At 42.6% G+C, this 17,577-nt stretch overlaps 1 long non-coding RNA gene and 1 other non-coding gene across 3 annotated transcripts; both read left to right on the top strand.

Annotated features, from left to right (window-relative positions):
* Window positions 1-274: 274 nt before the first annotated feature.
* Window positions 275-8,505, top strand: LOC140697073 (uncharacterized). Of its 2 annotated transcripts, XR_012073890.1 has the most exons (6): window positions 275-408; window positions 484-613; window positions 4,107-4,184; window positions 5,316-5,430; window positions 7,561-7,649; window positions 7,740-8,505. It is a non-coding gene; the product is annotated as an uncharacterized lncRNA (long non-coding RNA). The 2 variants fall into 2 exon arrangements; XR_012073889.1 differs by having other exon boundaries at window positions 7,561-8,505.
* Window positions 8,506-9,367: 862 nt separating this feature from the next.
* On the top strand, window positions 9,368-9,456 carry LOC116278064 (Z6 small nucleolar RNA). The gene has a single exon (XR_004187486.1). It is a non-coding gene; the product is annotated as a Z6 small nucleolar RNA (small nucleolar RNA).
* The last annotated feature ends 8,121 nt before the right edge of the window (window positions 9,457-17,577 follow it).

Raw genomic sequence — 17,577 nt, 5'->3', positions numbered from 1 at the left:
GCTCACTATGTATTTTTTTTCCCTCCTCACATTACTTCTGCAACAACCTTGAGGTGGCCAAGGGAAAAACAAAACAAAACACCGCCCACACACACACACTCACTTTAATGAAATGCACACCAGGCATCTGACCTGGCTCCTGCTTCCCTGCTGATCTCCAGCCCATATCAGTTCATTTCCTTAACAGAAAATAGGTGGCAACTTTGCAGACGTAAAGTAATTTCCCTACAAATATTCCCAGAGAGGTTACTAGCCCTACTTGACAGTTGTATTACGACTTTTGTTTCAAGCTAAGGGGGGATCGCCACCTTGGCCAGGTAGTCCGGTGAAAAAAAGTTTCACACTTTGGGTTTGTTTGAATGTCAGAGGGAAAAACAAGAAACAAAGGACAAGTGTGTTGGCTGCATGGTGAGTACACTGTGTTCGAAGAGCAGCTCTTGGGATCCTGGCTGTCTGCCTCACTTCCCACACACAAACTTTCAGATCCTGAGACATCAGCGTGGGTCGAAGGGAATCACCGCGGCACCTGAACAGCCAGCTGGGAGGGAGGCGGGCAGCTGCGGTGACTTGACAGGACCTGCTTGTAAACACTGGTTATCAGCTCATTCACAAGGTAAGCCAATTGGGGGCAAGTTAGCTGGTTTTACTCTTCCCTGGATTTAATTGAAAGTTGTTATGCTTTTACAAGAACTGGATCATCTAAATACTTCACAAGTAGACGAGAAAACTAGACAACATAAAGGCAAGCCAACGAGTGTCATTAATAGCCACTTACGTGTATTTCACGAATAGTAATTTACATGTAGGGGCTACTTTCATTCATGTTTTACCACCTATGTAATTTTTAAAGGGTCAGATAGTGTTGGCCGCCAGCTAAAATATAGAATATTCAGTTCGATTTGAATTTAAAATAAACAATGAACAAATTTTTAGTCTAAGTATGTTCTGAACTTTGTGTGGGACATACTTATATTCATTGTTAATTGACACTGGGTCCATTAACCAGACGATAATTTTTTCTTCTGCTTCCTTCTTTTTTGTCCTTTCGGTGGCTTAATTTTAGGAACCCTATTCGAGGGTGGAGAGAGAAATACAATTCAAGCCCATTGGGTGTCCTACTTACCATCAGCTGAGGCACACGTGTCAGTCAGAAGGGGAGGAATTTGATACTTTGGGTTCAAAATGGTGATTATCTGCCTTCTCCCTATTACCGTATAGACAGAATTAGCCAAAGACTGTTGCCTTCCAGAGTTTGGATTTTGCAGACCAGTAAAATGTAAAAAGAAAAGGAAATGGTGAGAAGATCAATATATGGTTGCCAAGTTTCAATTAGATCAAATAAGAATGTTAAAAATACCACAACTGCCATCTTCAATTATCAGCAATTCATAAAAGGAAAGAACATTTCAATGTCCCCAAAGTAGGAAGGACACACTCTAAGCATAAAGAGTAACACTTCTTAAACAAAGTTGGCAGCCTTGCAACGCCCTACCCTCAGTTGTGTGGAAACTTGGTCACCATGTGGGGCCAGGCCAGGGTATATCTTAGGAGCACCTGTCCAAAGCACCCACAGTGGCACGGCATGTCATACGAGTTTGTGCTGCTAGCAAGTAATCACAGAGCACCTTCCAGTAAAGGAAGGAGAAGGTGAACACAGCCGGGTTGAATTTCGATGGCCTTAAATTAATATCTAATTTAAGGATTTTCTTTTTGAGAAGCAGCCTATTTGTGCGGAAGTGTAATATGACTTTTGTCAAACCAGGAAGCATTTCCTCAACTCAAAAAGTCCAGAAAACCTTTTTCTGGGGGAGGGTATAGCTCAGTGGTAAGAGCCCATGCTTAGCATGCACAAGGTCCTGGGTTCAATCCCCAGTACCTCCATTGAAATAACTAAATAAATAAAAACCTAATTACCTCCCCCACAAAGAAAACCCCACAAAACCTTTTCTATTATCATATTAAATGACGTAAGTCAGGCGGAGAAAGACAAATATAATATGATATCCCTTACATGTGGAACCTAAAAAAACTTTTTTAATGATACAAATTTTATTTGCAAACCAAAAACAGAATCATGGACATAGAAAACAAACTATGATTACCAAAAGAGAAAGGGCTGGGGAGGGATAAATTAGGAGTTCAGGATTAACAGATACACATTACTATATATAAAACAGATTAAACAACATAGCCCTACTGTATAGCACAGGGAACTATATTCAATTTCTTGTCATAACAGATAATGGAAAAGAATCTGAACAGAAATATATATATATATATATATATATATATATATATATATATATATATGTATGTATAACTGAATTGCTTTGCTGTACACCTGAAATTAACATTGCAAATCAACTACACTTCAATAAAAAATTAAAAAATAAATTTTCCTTTGGAGATAGCACAATCTCTATACTTTTCCTCTCTCTCTCTAAAATGAATGCTTCAGGAACTGGATAATGTGACACTGAACTTAAACAGCCCCCTTGCTAAGGGAGTTCAGAGGTCTTTGAAACCACAGGTAATGAGGCCTCCTGGCTCCTGTGAGCCGGCAGAATGTGTGACCCTGGCTGAGGAGAGTTTGCCAAAAGGCAGGCGTAGTCAGTAGCAGGGCTGGGAGACCATGTCCCCAAGTTCAGTGTTTCTATCACCCTTCCCACTTTCACAAGGGAAAATGATGGTGTGAATGGGGAGAACTGCCCGAAATTGCTGAGTAATTAATAGAAACTACGATTAAAATAAATGATTAAAATCAATTGCCCAACCCAAGTCTGGTGTGTAGTTTCTTGGGTCCTTCTCCTGTCTGAGAAACACATAGACTTTTCACCACAGGAACTTTTCCTTAAATAGGACTCATATTAAATTTCACATGCCACGGAGAGATTCAAAGTGGTATTTACCAATGATCTTCAGATATTCTTTCCTTTTCCCCATGGCTATGAACTAAAAACTGAATATCCTTCAAAAGAACTTATTTACAAAACAGAAAAAGACTTACAGACACAGAAAACAAACTTATGGTTACCAAAGGGGGAAGGGTGGGGAGGGATAAATTCGGAGTCCGGGATTAGCAGATACACACTACTATATATAAAAGAGATAAACAACAAGGTCCTACAGTTTAGCACAGGGAACTATAGTCAATAGCTTGTAATAGCCTATAATGACAAAGGACACGAAAAGGAATATATATGTACAACTGAATCACCATGCTGTACACCAGAAATTAACACAGCATTGGAAATCAACTATACTTCAATAAACAACAACAACAAAAACCTGAGTACCCTTTTGAGGGGCTCTTTGAGGCAAAGAAGTGGTCATTGAACACATATACACACACACATACTCTAAAATATTTGTTAACATATGCTTAAAAAACATGAAGAATATCCCCAACTTTAAAAATAATTTGATATAATTTTATTATAATTTTATTTGTCTTTTTCTAATCATAGGGTTACTTGGTGTCTTTTGCTCCTATTACATACCTAATTTTTTATTCACTGGTTACAATGAATATTATCATATAAATATTTCTCATGTTGTTATAATTACCCACAACTTTACTTTAAAGGACATATACTACAAATCATATGAAAAAAATATTTCTATCCCCCCTTTTTCATCCCCAGTTTTTAACATGTGATAATCTCTGTTTTAGGGCAATGGGTGGGGGGACCATTTTTACACTATGTTTTTCTGTAATGATGACACTTTAAAATAACTGTAGTTGTTTATTACTTTCAAGACAAGTAAAAACCAAAGATACAAAACACATACACTCCCGGTAAAACTCATTTCAACCTGACTTCTAAGGAGGTCCACTTAGCATCACCTTCTCATCACACCCTGTGAACCACAGTCCTCTCCCCGACCGACCTGAGACATTCAGTACCCCTCTGTCCTCGAGACAGTTGTCCCTCTGAGGGAAGCAGTGCAACCAATTTCTTTTTTTTTTAACTTCTCTGAATCTCAGCTCTTCTGTAATTCCCAAGGCTCAGGTATTTCCCCCCCTAGCCCTTTTCAATATCAGCTTATTTTCATTCCTCTCTGCTGTTTGCCTTACTAATTCTGACATGATTATTTTCTTCCAGGCTCCACCGAATAGAAGAGAGAGAGTTTTGGCTTTGATTCCAGGATGATGTTTCACAGAAAGTCAACTCTCGTTCCAGGTACTTGATAAACATCTCACTCACTAATTTCTCACTGCTTCTAAACGATGAACATTTTGGTAAGCAAGTCCAGAGCTCCTCAGACACTGTTTGCCTCCTACACAACAAGTAAGCTCATGAAAACCACGGAGCGGGGCCTGGCCCTCCGCTCCTCTTTAATGGTTCCTGTCACCCGGGGGGCCAGGCTGCCACCACCATGACTCTGCACACGGCCGCTGCCTCAGGGCAGGTGGAGGAATGCAAATGACTGTGGCCCTCAAATTGCAATTTAAGGGTAGCTGTTAGGTGATACCCCTCCCATATATTTTTCTTCCTAACCACCAAGTCTGAGGATAATGTGCTATTTTTACTTATTTTCAGTGGAGAGAACGTTAAACCTTAAGGTGATGGTGGCATATTGCTGAATTATGTATTTCAGCCCGACTAGAATAAATTGGATTTTTCTGTTGTTGTTGGAGAGAGGGAAGAAAAGAGAGCTTTGAATCCAAAGAAAATTAGATGAAAAAGCTACGTTTTCCTGATTCCTGGGTTCTAGGTATAATGAAAACATAGCCACAATTAATAATATAATCAAACTGTAAAAAGTTGTCATCATTGACAACGTGTTTCTGGCCAGACATCTGGAATCTGTGTACTCAGATTTTAATTACATTTGCACCTATTGATTTAAAATATGCTTTTTGTCCTCAGAATGCAATGATGAGATTTAAAGGAAAAAGAACACGCTAAAAGGCTTTCCAAAAGTGTCCGAGGCCTGGATAGTGACGCTTGCATTCAAGGATGCTACGTGGCATTACAGAAATGAATCAGAGACTCAGGCCCGCCACTTCCTTAGAAACAGAAACATGCATAAAATTGTTAGAGCAAACGAGTTTTTAATTTCAACTAAAAACAAACAAACGAACAAAAAAAACAACACTTCACTTTGGACTTGGCTGGAGAAAAACCCTAAGTCTGTTCATGGCCCAACCTCTGCCCAAGTCAACTATGGGTCTGACTGGCCGCATTTTCAGTTTCTTTATTTTCAGACCTGGCTCTCTCTTGTTGTAATGCTGGTAGCAGTCATAGTGATCGTGGGGTTTAGCACTTTAAGAGTCACCATTTAAAAACGCCGAAATATTTTTCTTTAAGGGTAAACCTGTTTCTCAAGTGAACTCCTGGAGGAAGCCTGTTCTGTGCATATTCAGGTCCTCAGAGAGACCACTCCTCTTCACCTACCGGAAATCTGTGTCTCCCTCCTTTTCAGGTCTGTCTCCTTAGGCTGGAAAGGACAGCCTCATGTCGCCACTCTTGGAAAGGGGTTGGGATGTGGTGCTCAGATTCCCTGACTTTTACTTGCATAGAGGGTGGGAGAAAGAGAGGAGGAGGAAATGAAACCTTGAGGAAGAAGGGAAAGAAGCAAAATCACCCAGCCACCTGCCCTCTGGAGGAAACTGCCACACACGGGTACCTCTGTGGCCTTGGAAGTATACGGGGAATGCACTCTAAGGTTACTAAAGGAGAAGGATGCTTCCCACCCAAGTTTTTTGTTTTTTTGTTTTTTTGTTTTGTGTGTGTTAGTTTGCAGGGGGAGGAGAACATTTCTTTTCCCTCTGCCCGTTTTGGGTTCACTGCGGGGGTCCTGCAAATTAGATTGATAAAAGACAGACTATAGAGAGAAAAACAAATTTAGGAACTCAATGCATTGAATACTCAGTGATGAGTGACTCCAAGGAACGGTTACAACTTGGGCTTCTATGGGCATCTTAGCAAAGAACAGTAAATTTGCAGAGAAGCGACAATGCAAAGGAAAAGGGTTTTAGGCTTCCAAGGGTGGTAAGCCGTGGAAAGGTAAATATATGGGGGAAAGTAATGGAAGATAAGGATGTTTTAGCAAAGTTTATTACGTAGTTTCCTCGGGTACAGTTTTGGGGCTGATTAAGAGTCTGGAGTCGTCTCTGGTGGTTAAGAATTGGCCTGCCCTTCCTGGCGGCGAGGAGGAGGCCATAAAGAGTTCATCCTGTGTCTGCTTCTTTCTCAATTGTTTTCAGCTCAAAATAGGCCTTATGCCACAGTGGCAGGTTTTGCGGTGGCATACTCTGAACCGCGTTCAAGTTCAATTTTTCCTTCTTTTTAAAAGTTTCTTAAAGTAAGACATACACACGGGAGAATTTATAAGTAGAAATTTGGAAGTTATACAGAAGCTAAGAGAAGCATGCAAAAACATGACTAAATCTTATCTCATTAGTCGAATGCAAGCATATCTAGGTATAGTTCCAGTAATTTTTCCTACGCTTTTTTTTTTCCTGCACGTAACCGAGATCATTCTCCACACAGAATTTCGCGTACCTCGGTTCTGTTCAACCGATCAAAAATATTTTCTCAAGCTATTATTCACTCTTTAAATATCATTTTAATGGCAGTATAATTTCCCATCATATGACTGTACCATAATTTATTATAATTTTCCTAATATTTAGACATCTAGGGTGAGTTAAATAAACGTTTTGTGTGTGTGCATAAATCTTAGCATTTCAAATTATTTCCTGAGGATAATCTACCAGAGGTAGAAATATGGGATCAAAAGAATATCATCATTTTTCAGGTCTTTAGAGCACATTTTACCCAGCAGTTGCATCCACTAACATTAGCACAATATATGAGTGTCTTCCTGAAGCTCTGACTGCATTGGTTGTCATTTAACCTTTGCTATTTTGTCAGGTCCCTGTTACTTAATGTTGCATTCAGTGGTGAGGCTGAAAATTGTTTAGTATATAATAAGCTTTTTGTATTTTCTCTTCTACAAGTTATCAGTTCAGGACTTGTCTATTTTTTCATTGATTTATAGTAACACTTTATAAACCAAGATTATTAGCTTTCTTTGTGCTTCAATTTATGAAAGAAAAAAAACCTTCTTATCAGTTTAATTTTTGTCCTCTGATATTGTTATGATTATTTTTGAGGTATGGGAATTTCATATTTCTCTATATTTCAATTTATTGGCCTTTGACTCTGATTTCTTCCATTCCTTTAAAGTATAGGAAATCTTTACCTACCTAGTACTGGATAAATATGCAGAAACACATTCTTTTAGTTATGTAATCAGTTTTTCAAAAATATGATTTCTTGAGCCTATCTGGACCTTAATTTATTATATGGTATGAGAAACAATGTATTTTTTCCTGATAAGCTAACAATTATCCTGGCATGACTATTTTCCCCATAGTTTTTATATGTATTCCATAAACATAAGACTATTCTTAAAAAATGCAAGATTATGTTTTGGGGTTTTCAACTGACTTCCTTGCCTGCTCTTTTTACCAGTGGTTTTTCCACCCTTAATTTTTGTGTTTAGACGTTCTTTTATCTCTTGTATTGAATTCTTTCTACATAAAAGGTGGCCAAGATGACGTACAAAGAAGACCGTTAAAGATTATTGGAGAAAGAGATCTCTGGCTTTACCGTTTTGGGTCTTAGGAGAAAAAGGTACAGTGTTAGCTCTGCTTGTGTCTATGAAGGGTGGGGTTCATGTTATGACACAGAAAATCAGAAAGAACTTTCATAATTTCTTGATAGTCACAGGAACAGTAATATAAAGAAGAGAATTACGTATCTTTTTATTCATCTCAAGAGAAGAAAATTTCCAGTGAGGAGATTAAGACATTTAATGCTGAAAGAGCATCTCATCTGAGGCTTCTAGGGCACCAGTAAAGATTTCAACCCGTGTGTCTGTAAAAAATTGCCAGAAACTGTCACAAAATGGAAAATGAGAGCCTGCATTACGATGGTTCTGCTAGGGTTCTATAAGGTATGTGCTGAAAAAGTTTGTTTTGTGCTTAAGGCTTGTTAATAGTATCTTAGGATGATGGGGTTATCGGTGACTTTTTTATTTTTGGACGTTTAACTGTGTTTTCATACCCCCTCCCCAAATTGCATAGAAGTCTTTTTTCTTAATAATGGTCTGTTAATTAACTTCTGAAAATACAGTACTGGAAGCTTTAGTCCCAAGAAGTGCAATGGTACCAAGAGTGGATTTTCTGTTTTTTTTCACCTCTTTTCCTTAATAGACACAGTGACACTAAAACTCATCTCATTAGAAGAGGTTTTTTGTGAAAATGAGAAAGGACATTTCTAAATCAAGTGCTTTTCTTCTGAATAAGATTTAACCCAAAATGAGGTTGGGGACTGAAAGAAGGTATGAAAAACTACCTCTTAAAATTTCTATTCCTAAAGCTAATAGGAATTCTTTTGCAATTTTTTTTCCTTGACAACCAAGGATTGATACATCTTGCATGTTCAAAAGTAGAGGACTATAAGTCAGTACTCACTGGCTACAAATTTTTTCCCCTGTAAATTCCCTTTTGGTGATACAATTGTGCTATTTTACTATCTGAAAAATTTCCGTTTTTCTTTAATGGTCTTTACTTTCCTCTTTTCTTAGCTCTTCTTAATTGTTCTATTTTTCATTAGTAGACAGTTCTCTCTGGTTGACCAACAGTGACTGGGGGTCAGAGTCATGGACAATAGACAATATCTGGTTTAGTCTGGCTCCAGAAAAGTTAAACTGTGCCTCAGCCTCTAACGAGTCACTTGAAGGGTAAGCAACAGTCAGCCCTCCGTGGCAATAATGTCGTTGTTGGAAGCACTTGAGAAAACCTGCTGTAATTTTTTTACACACACACCCTCCCACCCCAAAGCAAGTTTATCTTTGTTTTTAAACCATAAACCACACGCTGCATTTCTTTTCCATGCCACATTGAAAGGAAATAAAAAGCAAGCGCAGTACGTATCACTTAAACACATTAACAATTAGGCAACAGTCCATTTCCCCCTTGAACTTTTCATGCTTGTTTTCCTGTCTTAAAAAAACACTTAAAAGCCATCAAAGTGAGGGGTAGGGGGCGTGTTGAGCATGGAAAGTCTTGGCTCTACCATGGATGTCCACACAATTTCTTGGAACGAGGCTTCCAGTAGATAACCCAGTGAGATGGAGGAATTTCTTTCCACTCAGATACTGTCAGGGCCAATGTGCCTTTCAGGAGACTGTCTGTGAGATTCTGAGCATTGAAACTGTAAAAAAAATTGAGCTGGACAGATCCTTGCCACCACAGTTTCTGCTAAATATAGATAAGTTGTCATCGCGTTGCACAAGCAATTTCCAGCTACGGCTCCTCAGGAGGAGACGCGGGTCCCGGGGCTCATGTCTCTGGTAGTTAAACTGCACAGAGAGATGTGGATCTTGACCTGGGGGTTGTGGGGAGCCAGGGAAGGAGGCAGCATGGAAACAGGAGAAAGGAGCCTTAGTTCTGGTTAAATATATAATGACACACTAGGGGATACATAGCAAATGAGGGTACTGGCTTAAAATCTCATTAAGCCTCAATAACATAGAAGAAAAGAGATGCAGAAGGAGCCCCCCTCCCCCCGCCCCGGAGTCTGTTTTCAAGTTCCTCCTGTCCCACTGCCTTGGAAGCAATGTGGTAATGGGGATGAGACCATGAAATATGGTGTCAGACAGTCCTGAGTTTGCACCCCAGCTTAATCTGACCCTCTGTGTGATTTGGGGTTAATTACTTAACTTCTCTGAGCCTCAGGGTCCTAGTACACAAAATCTAGGTAGAATAGTATCTCTCACAGTGTTACTAGCATTGACATTGGGATTAAAGTACATGGCACTACTAAGCATGCAACTTCTGCTGGCGCCCGTCTCCTCCTCCCCTTGGAGGCAAGTCTTAAGCTTCCCTGGACCCCATTCACCTCTCTCTTACCAAATCTCATTGGTTGTACCTCCAAAGCATATCCGGAGTTTGTCCCCTTCTCTCAATTCCCATTGCTACCATGTCAGTACAAGCCACTGGCCTCTCTTGCCTATGTCATTGCAACAACCTCCTGGCTACTTCCTCTCCTTCTGTTTCTAAATCCCGTGCGATCCATCTCTGCACAGCAGGCAGAGAGAAAAGCATACTAAGTCATGCCATCCTCCTCTCCGAAACCCTGCAATGGTTTCTTACTGAGGATAAAATCCAAACCTCGTCATAGCTTTCACGGCTCTGTGCGATCTGGCCCCTGCATACCTCTTTCCTCCTTGACTTCACTGACTATCACTTTCTTCTTCTATTAATATTTTCCAGCTGTACTGGCCTAATTTAACTTCCCAGAACACATCAAGTTTACTTCTACTGCAGGGCCTTTGCATTTGCTGTTTCCGTAGCTTGGAAGAAGTTGCTTCCATATTCTGTTGTGGTTGAAGCCTTCTCAACAGTTAGGTCCAACGTTCCCTCCTAAAATTTGTCTTCCCTGACTGAGTCTCTGTCACGACCCCTCTTCAATTTTTTTCTTTTTCATAGCACTTATCCTTACATGCAATGATTTAAAATTTTGCCTCTCTGATTCCCCTATGGGGATGTAAACTTCATGAAAGAAGGGAGCTACAGTTTCACCTCTATTTTAGCCCCAAACACTTGGACAGCATTTGGTGAATGAATTCTGAATGAATATGTAAAAATGGGATAATATCTGCCTGAAAGTTTGTGACCAGATTTGACAGTTTTCCTGTGTCTTTCTGTTTCTAAAGATTCTGTGATTTCCTAACCAGGAAAGCCTGAACCCCAGAATAATTTTAAAGACATGCAGTTAGGAAATTTTCAAATATTCAGCATAAAATAATTCACATCAGGGCTCCCAAGTCGAGGCACTTTGGGTATCTGCTTTCATGAAAAAACTAAGAAGGACTTATAATCTGCATGTCAAATATCTGTATATAAAGAGATTCTTTTAAACTACCATTTAAAAATTGTGTTCCTTTCAGCAGCATTTAGCTTTTCTGAGCAGTCCTATTTACAGCCAGCTGAACACATCCTTACTTCACAGATCTTGAAAAGGAATATGGTTCCACAGCACACAACACATCTGCTAAAAGAAACGGCTCAGGTGAGCACAGCCTGTGTCAGACGCACGCTCTTCAGCTCAGGGAGTTACTCACTCCACTTCCGTGGCTGTGCTGGAAGAGATACACTGTGCAAACTGGATGTATCCTAAGGAAGGCGCTGGAAACTGCGCTGGGAGAAGAAATCGGGAAGGCCTAACTGATGGGGGGTGGGGGTGGGGGAGCCTGGGAGTCATTGTTGGATATTTAAAAGTTTCTCCTGTAAAGAGTCTGTGCTGCACGTGCCCCAGGACGGATCTAGAACTGAAGAGCAGAAGCCACTGGGAGGCTGACTTTGGCTCCATCGTCGGAGGGGAATCTGACAGTCAGCCCATCCTCGTGCACAAGCGAAGGCCTCCTTGGAAATACAACAGGCCGGCGTCATCACTGGCTGTTTAACTTCCAGGCAGGCAGACCACGAGCCAGCAAGAACCTGTAAGGACAGGTGGGCAGCTTCTGCCCTTCTGGCAGGTTCTCATGGAGGCCTTTTCACAAATTCCAGGCTGGCTAGCGGGGCCTAACATGGTGTGATTTGTACCATACAGTGTTCCTTCTCAGATGTCTGCGTGGTATACGATGCCTGCCATTGCTAACGATTCAGGCCCAGACAATTTTAAAAAATACATTTTATTTGTTTATTTTTTTGTTCTTGTTTTTTTGAGGTGGATAATTGGGTTCACTTATTCATTTTAATGGAGGGACTGGGGCTTGAACCCAGGACCTCATGCATGCTAAGCACGCGCTCTACCACTGAGCTGTACCCTCCCCCTGGCCCAGACCATTTTGAATTTCAAATGTTCACCTAGAATCTCACAGATTCATGGTTTTATGTTCTGACCTGGAAGCAAGTTACTGGCTATTTCCTACCGAAGAAATCTCTTATCTGGAAGGCTGGAGCAGGCGATTCCTCTTCTTGGTGAACAATAGTTTGTGTTCCAAAAATAACCCCGGGTTTAGGGACAGAAGACAAGGCTGGAGAGTCGAAGGGTTGAATGAGATCACCTTTTCATTTGTGGCCTAAGAACTATCTGTTACATTTTACCCATCCCTTCTGGCGGGGGCGGCTGCTGGCTCCAGGCAGAAGCTGACCCCCTCCTCAGCGACATCCCCCGGCCTGACCCCTCTTTTCTCTTTCTTTCTTTCCTTCCTTCGCCTTTCATTAGAATCCCTGTGAGCCTGTGCACGCTTAGCATGAAAATGAGCCCATTTTATTTTTGGAACCCACAGAGGCAGCCCTGAGGGGAGTGATTGTGTTGCTTTTAGCAGCTAAACAAAAAGGTGTGAAATCATTCGCTGGCTGTTCTAGAATGGGAAAAAATAAATAAATAAACGGAGAAGGAAGGTTCAGGACAGTGTGTGGCAACTTGGACAGAACCTCGGGACTGGGGCTTCTCGGAGACTTATTAGTAACCAAAGTGGCTGTGGGAATGTCTGTACATTCCTCTCACCTTCCCGGGATGGTACTAGAATAACACGGGAGGGCACTGGGATTTTTTTTTTTTTTTTTAATGATTTGTTTTGAAAAACTAGTTCCACGTTGCTTTGAAAATAACTTGGGGACGGGACTAGTCAGAAAAATTCCTTCGAGCCCTTTGCAATGTTCCCTGTACAGGGAAGGCGAGGGAGAGGAGAGAGGACCGTTTCACCCAGGGTTTTTAAGACCTGGGAACACCTAGCAAGTGCTTCCGCAGGCAGGCACGGAGTCTCTACCGCAGGCCTGTACCGATTTAATCACACAACAGTGGTGAGAGACAAAGACCGCCAGCAACAAAGTCTTCTTATGAAACTTGAGGTTTTTGCCTCATGCTGACAACATTCATTGGGAGCCATTTCCTGTTTTGGGGGGCTATGTGTCCCAGATATCCCTCTTCTTGGAAGAGCATCATATTTTGAAATGTCTCTTCCTTAGCAGGGGCGACTGCATATTCAATTGGCATCTTTGATATGGGATTTTATTTTTCTTTTTACACTTAGGGATTCTGCAACTACAAAGTATCTGAAACAGACAAAAATGCAGAGACTTGATAAATTTCAGCCTTATCCCCAAGATGTCACAATTGCTCCTTGAGCTCTCCTTAAAAGAAATCAAATGTTACGGCTGTGCTTTTCCTACTTCCATGCTCCTCTCTTCCTCTTTCCCAAGGGGCAAATCCTGTTCTTCAACTGATGTGCAACCTTCCACCCTTAGCCTTGTTGCAGGCCTGACCAAGTAGCCATTTGGTTTAGTGAACGTAGCCTTTGGGCTATTTCAGCAGCCAGGCTTCTATGACTGGTGGGCATTGCCATGCAGTGGGCAGCCACTGGGCCTGTCTTATGAATAGGCTTCCTTTTGTCCAGCAGTTAGGACAGAATTACAGTAGAGTCCAATGCTAGGAGAAGACATACCTTTAAAAAGTACTATTTAACTGATTAATCAATTCGTAGAACAAATGATATTGATGGCGCACTTATTGCCAGGGACCACGCTCTGTGCGGAGATATGGTGAGTCACAGACAGACAAATGGAAATTATAACTGCTGTAACACCAGACTTTCTCTTTTGGAAAGGAACTGTCTTTGCTTGGGAAAATCCCATGATAGACCATGTCGTTGACCAGGTGGGCAGTAAGAACGAAGAGACAATTCATTGAGCTGAGCAGGATTGTAGAGTGAAGGAGGAGAAAGGAGAAGGAGAAGGAGGAGAGAAATAACTAGGAATCTCAGGGTGAGAGAGAGAGAGAGAGAGAGAGAGATGAGAGATGGGAGTGGGGAAAGGACAAAGGGAAAGATAAGAGGACATATGGCAAAGTGGCTAAAACCAAAAGAAAATCTATGGTGGTCAGCTGCTAGCGGGCTGCAATATCAAGGTCTCTAAGGATCAGTTGGAAGTCATTTGTGTTTCTGTGAAACAAATGCACTGCTTGGTACCCATCCTCTTCCCCGCACCCAGTAAAATGTTTAGTGAAATAGATTTTTTTCAAGTCAGTATACACACAGTATACACAAGTATACACACACACATACCCATACACATACATGTACCTAAAAGACATCAGATAAGCTGAAATGGATCCATGGAGACAGAAATTCAGCACTGGAGGTGACCATGAACACACAGCCCTGGTGCCTCCCCCTTGTACTCTCCAACCCTGGAATTCTCAGAAACCCACAAAGTCTTGGCTTTCCCTGTGGCCTGGGGAAACTGCACTGAGATGCATCTCAAAGGGCAGAGAGAGCTTATTTGACGTCGGAGTTGAGAGCCGAGCTTACTGTTTGGGTTTTACCCCATAGGTAATAGGGAACATGATTTGAATACGGGGGTGGATTCTATAATTTAACAAACCTCTATCATAGTTGCCCAAATGCTCTTTCCCCTTGTTTGCAACCAGCAAACACCTACTCATCTTCTTAGATTCTATGTACGTGTCACTTTATCTGGGGAGCCTTCCCTGACCCCCAGGGAGGGTAATTTTCTTCTTCTGAACTTGCACATCTCTCCATACATACCTTTCTCTAATACATCGTGTGTGACATGGTATCCCATGGTCCTGTACTTGCATGCAACAAAGCAGACCTCATGGCACCACTTTGGAATCCCCACTGCCCGGCAAGACATATGGCTCCTTCACAGAAGGAGGCCTGGGGAGGTGAGTAACAAAGGGAAACTTACAAGCGGCCATGCAGCTTTAGAGAGAAGAGAAGCCCCCAGGTGGGGGCACACCTCCCCCCCCAGTAATTCTGCTGTTGGACGCCATGTGTCTCGCCCCTTGCTCCTATTTTGAATAAACCCATTGCTCCCCAGAAGGAAAAGCAGTGTCATCATCGTTTGTTTGTTCGTTCCCTGTGCCAAGACCCAGGGTGACGAGGCTGGGTTGCACACGGGGCGTGGGCATCAGAAACTGAGGAGTCTCACCCTGCCGGGCCTGTCTGGCTCGTATGCTTGGGCAAGTCACATGGCTCCAGTGGGACTCCGTTTCCTCCCCCAGTGGTAATGACCGGCTTCCCAGGGTGGCTGCAAAGCCTAATTACGGACGGAGAAGGAGGCAGAAAATACAAAGCGCTTCATCACGCAAAGGATTTTCCTCCTCTGTTTCTTTCTGGGCTCGGCAGCCTGTGATAGGAAGTGTTTATGACCTGGAACAAGAGTCCAGCAAAAACTAACTACCATTCTCATCGACAGCGGCTCACTCGGAATTGGTGTTGACTGGGACAGGGAAAGTGTATTTCTTTTATTCCAGTCCATTCTGTGGCCCTGGCTGCTAACTTGACACGAACGGCTTGCCACCTCTCGGCCTCGGTTTCCTTGACTACCAGGGCTTTCTCGATGATGCCTTCATGCTCAGGTGCATTGTGATGCCTTTAACTTTTATCTCAGTCCCGGGCCGTCAAACCACGCTCAGAAACAAGGTTTGTGGATGATACACGATCATCTGTCACTGCACCCACAGGGTTAGTCCCCGAGAGAAGACACTGGGGCTTGGGAAGCCTTGCACAAGTGACACTCCAACTCTGCCTGGCTTTGCAGAAGCCCACCTCTCTCCTAAGCACTTAGAGACCTCAGCCCAGTCCGCGTTTCCATCAGGGCCAGAGCCCGCAGACCTGCTGCCAAGTGTTGGCTGAAAGACTGAGCAAGAGAACAACTGATCGTGAGGCAAGAGTGAGAAGGCAGGAGGGAGACAGGAAGACAAACCAAAATAGTGGGTTGAGTGGCCACCTTGAGAAACCTTGTTCCTGTTCCATCTTTTGTTTTTTTAATCACAGAGGCTGTCGCTGTATTAGGGATATTCAAAGACCAAAACTGTTCAGAAAAATGAGATTCCAATGCTTTATACCCCCCAATAAGCTTCACGGGCAGTGTTTGTGGTCAAGAGAGAGGAATGCAGGCCAGAAGATGGCCATTATTTACATGGCGACTCCCCACACCCTCATCGCTGGCATCACACCCCGGACACAGCTGGGTCACCTGTAGGGATCAGGTGAGGAGGAGGGAGGGTGAGCCAGCTATTGCAGGTTGCCCGGCCAGGTGTGGCAGTGGCTGTGGCAACATGTGGGGCCACCAAGGCTGACATCAGGGGGAGGGAGAACACAGGCCAGAGGGGAGGAAGTCATGTTGACTTTGATTGGCTAACTCAACATGAGGCCAACGGAGGGAAGAGGGGGAGAGGGGAGAGAAGGCACTTTTGAGAGCATGCCAGTGTCTCACTGGTTTGCAAGTGACTATGAAAGTGTCCTCCACACACAGTCCTGAAGAAGGTGGGTAAGTGGGAACTTGGCCGTGCAGTAAACCACATGTTACCTGAAACATACAGAAACAGGTTAGAGAAGGCCGCCATGAGTTGAATCTGATATGCCTCCGAATTATGTCACTAGTGGACGCCTTGATAATACAATTTCTCAACTTCATTTAAAAATCACTCAAAGAAAATGCAAAAATAATTTTGGGAACTTGAGTGCCCATGGACCATTTTCCTAGGAAAACATGGCTCTTAGAGATGTTGGACAGATTTTTGTTTTTCAAACCAAAGCGTTACAACTTGTCTCCCACGTGCCAAGAGTATAACTTTCTATTGAAGCCATGCTACAGAAAAACGTCACAAGCTACGGATTAAACACAGAAACCAGCTACTCACAACACATGAAAGCAAATGCAGCGCGCCCTGAGAAGTGCAAATATGTTGAAACACGTCTGCCATGAAATAGGGTCTTAACAGTCCTCTGACAAAGAGCCCTTTTGCAAGAAGCATTTATTCATATACCTCAACGAGAGGCCTCAGTTTCAAATAAGGTTCATTTTATCCACTTTGACAATGGAAACAAAAGGCGCTCTGGAAACATCCTTTTAGTTCGAAGCACCCCTTCTCTTTGGGGAGGAGGGAAGCGTTCAGTGATTCCATATGTATCTTACACTCAGTATATGGAGGATGGACGTCAGTGCCAGGTAATCCCAACACTTAAACTGTTACTTAAACATCTAGCTGTCCAAGGAGTTCAAATGAATTGTTAGCTGCAAAGAGAGGCTTCTCAATCTACATCCCACTCCGAGGTCAACTCTCGTCCCAGGTGCACTTGGCCGGGAGGCACTCGTAATCTCAGAAGCAGATACAGCTGCCAAGTTCAAGTTGCCATGACTCTGAACATAGTATAACATTCCACTCCGAGCCAGAGCCCGTCAGTCCCGCGGCTGCTCAGATGAGGGCCCTTCGTTGGTACACTTTGGCTCACATCCACTGGCTACAGTGATGCAGCAGGTGAAGGACTTAAGTGTCACTCAGTTGGTTTCCAGTTGCTTCCAGGAAAAAAAAAAAAAAACAACAACAACAACAAACCCATGGCATATAAGAGGCTCACATCTGACACCTGGCAAATTTCCCCCGTGTTCAGAGGCCATCGATTGGAGATCTGACCTTGGCTGTCACGGCCTCAGTGCTGTCTCCCGCACTCTGAGAGGCCCTGAGACACCCAGAAACCTGGGGACATTAGCAATCTGGAGGCGAGCTATAGAAAACCACT

Source organism: Vicugna pacos, chromosome 6 (genome assembly GCF_048564905.1).
Source record: "Vicugna pacos chromosome 6, VicPac4, whole genome shotgun sequence".
In the NCBI taxonomy this organism is placed as follows: Eukaryota; Metazoa; Chordata; class Mammalia; order Artiodactyla; family Camelidae; genus Vicugna; species Vicugna pacos.
Note: the sequence above shows the minus strand (reverse complement) of the source record. Positions and strands in the feature narration are given on the sequence as shown.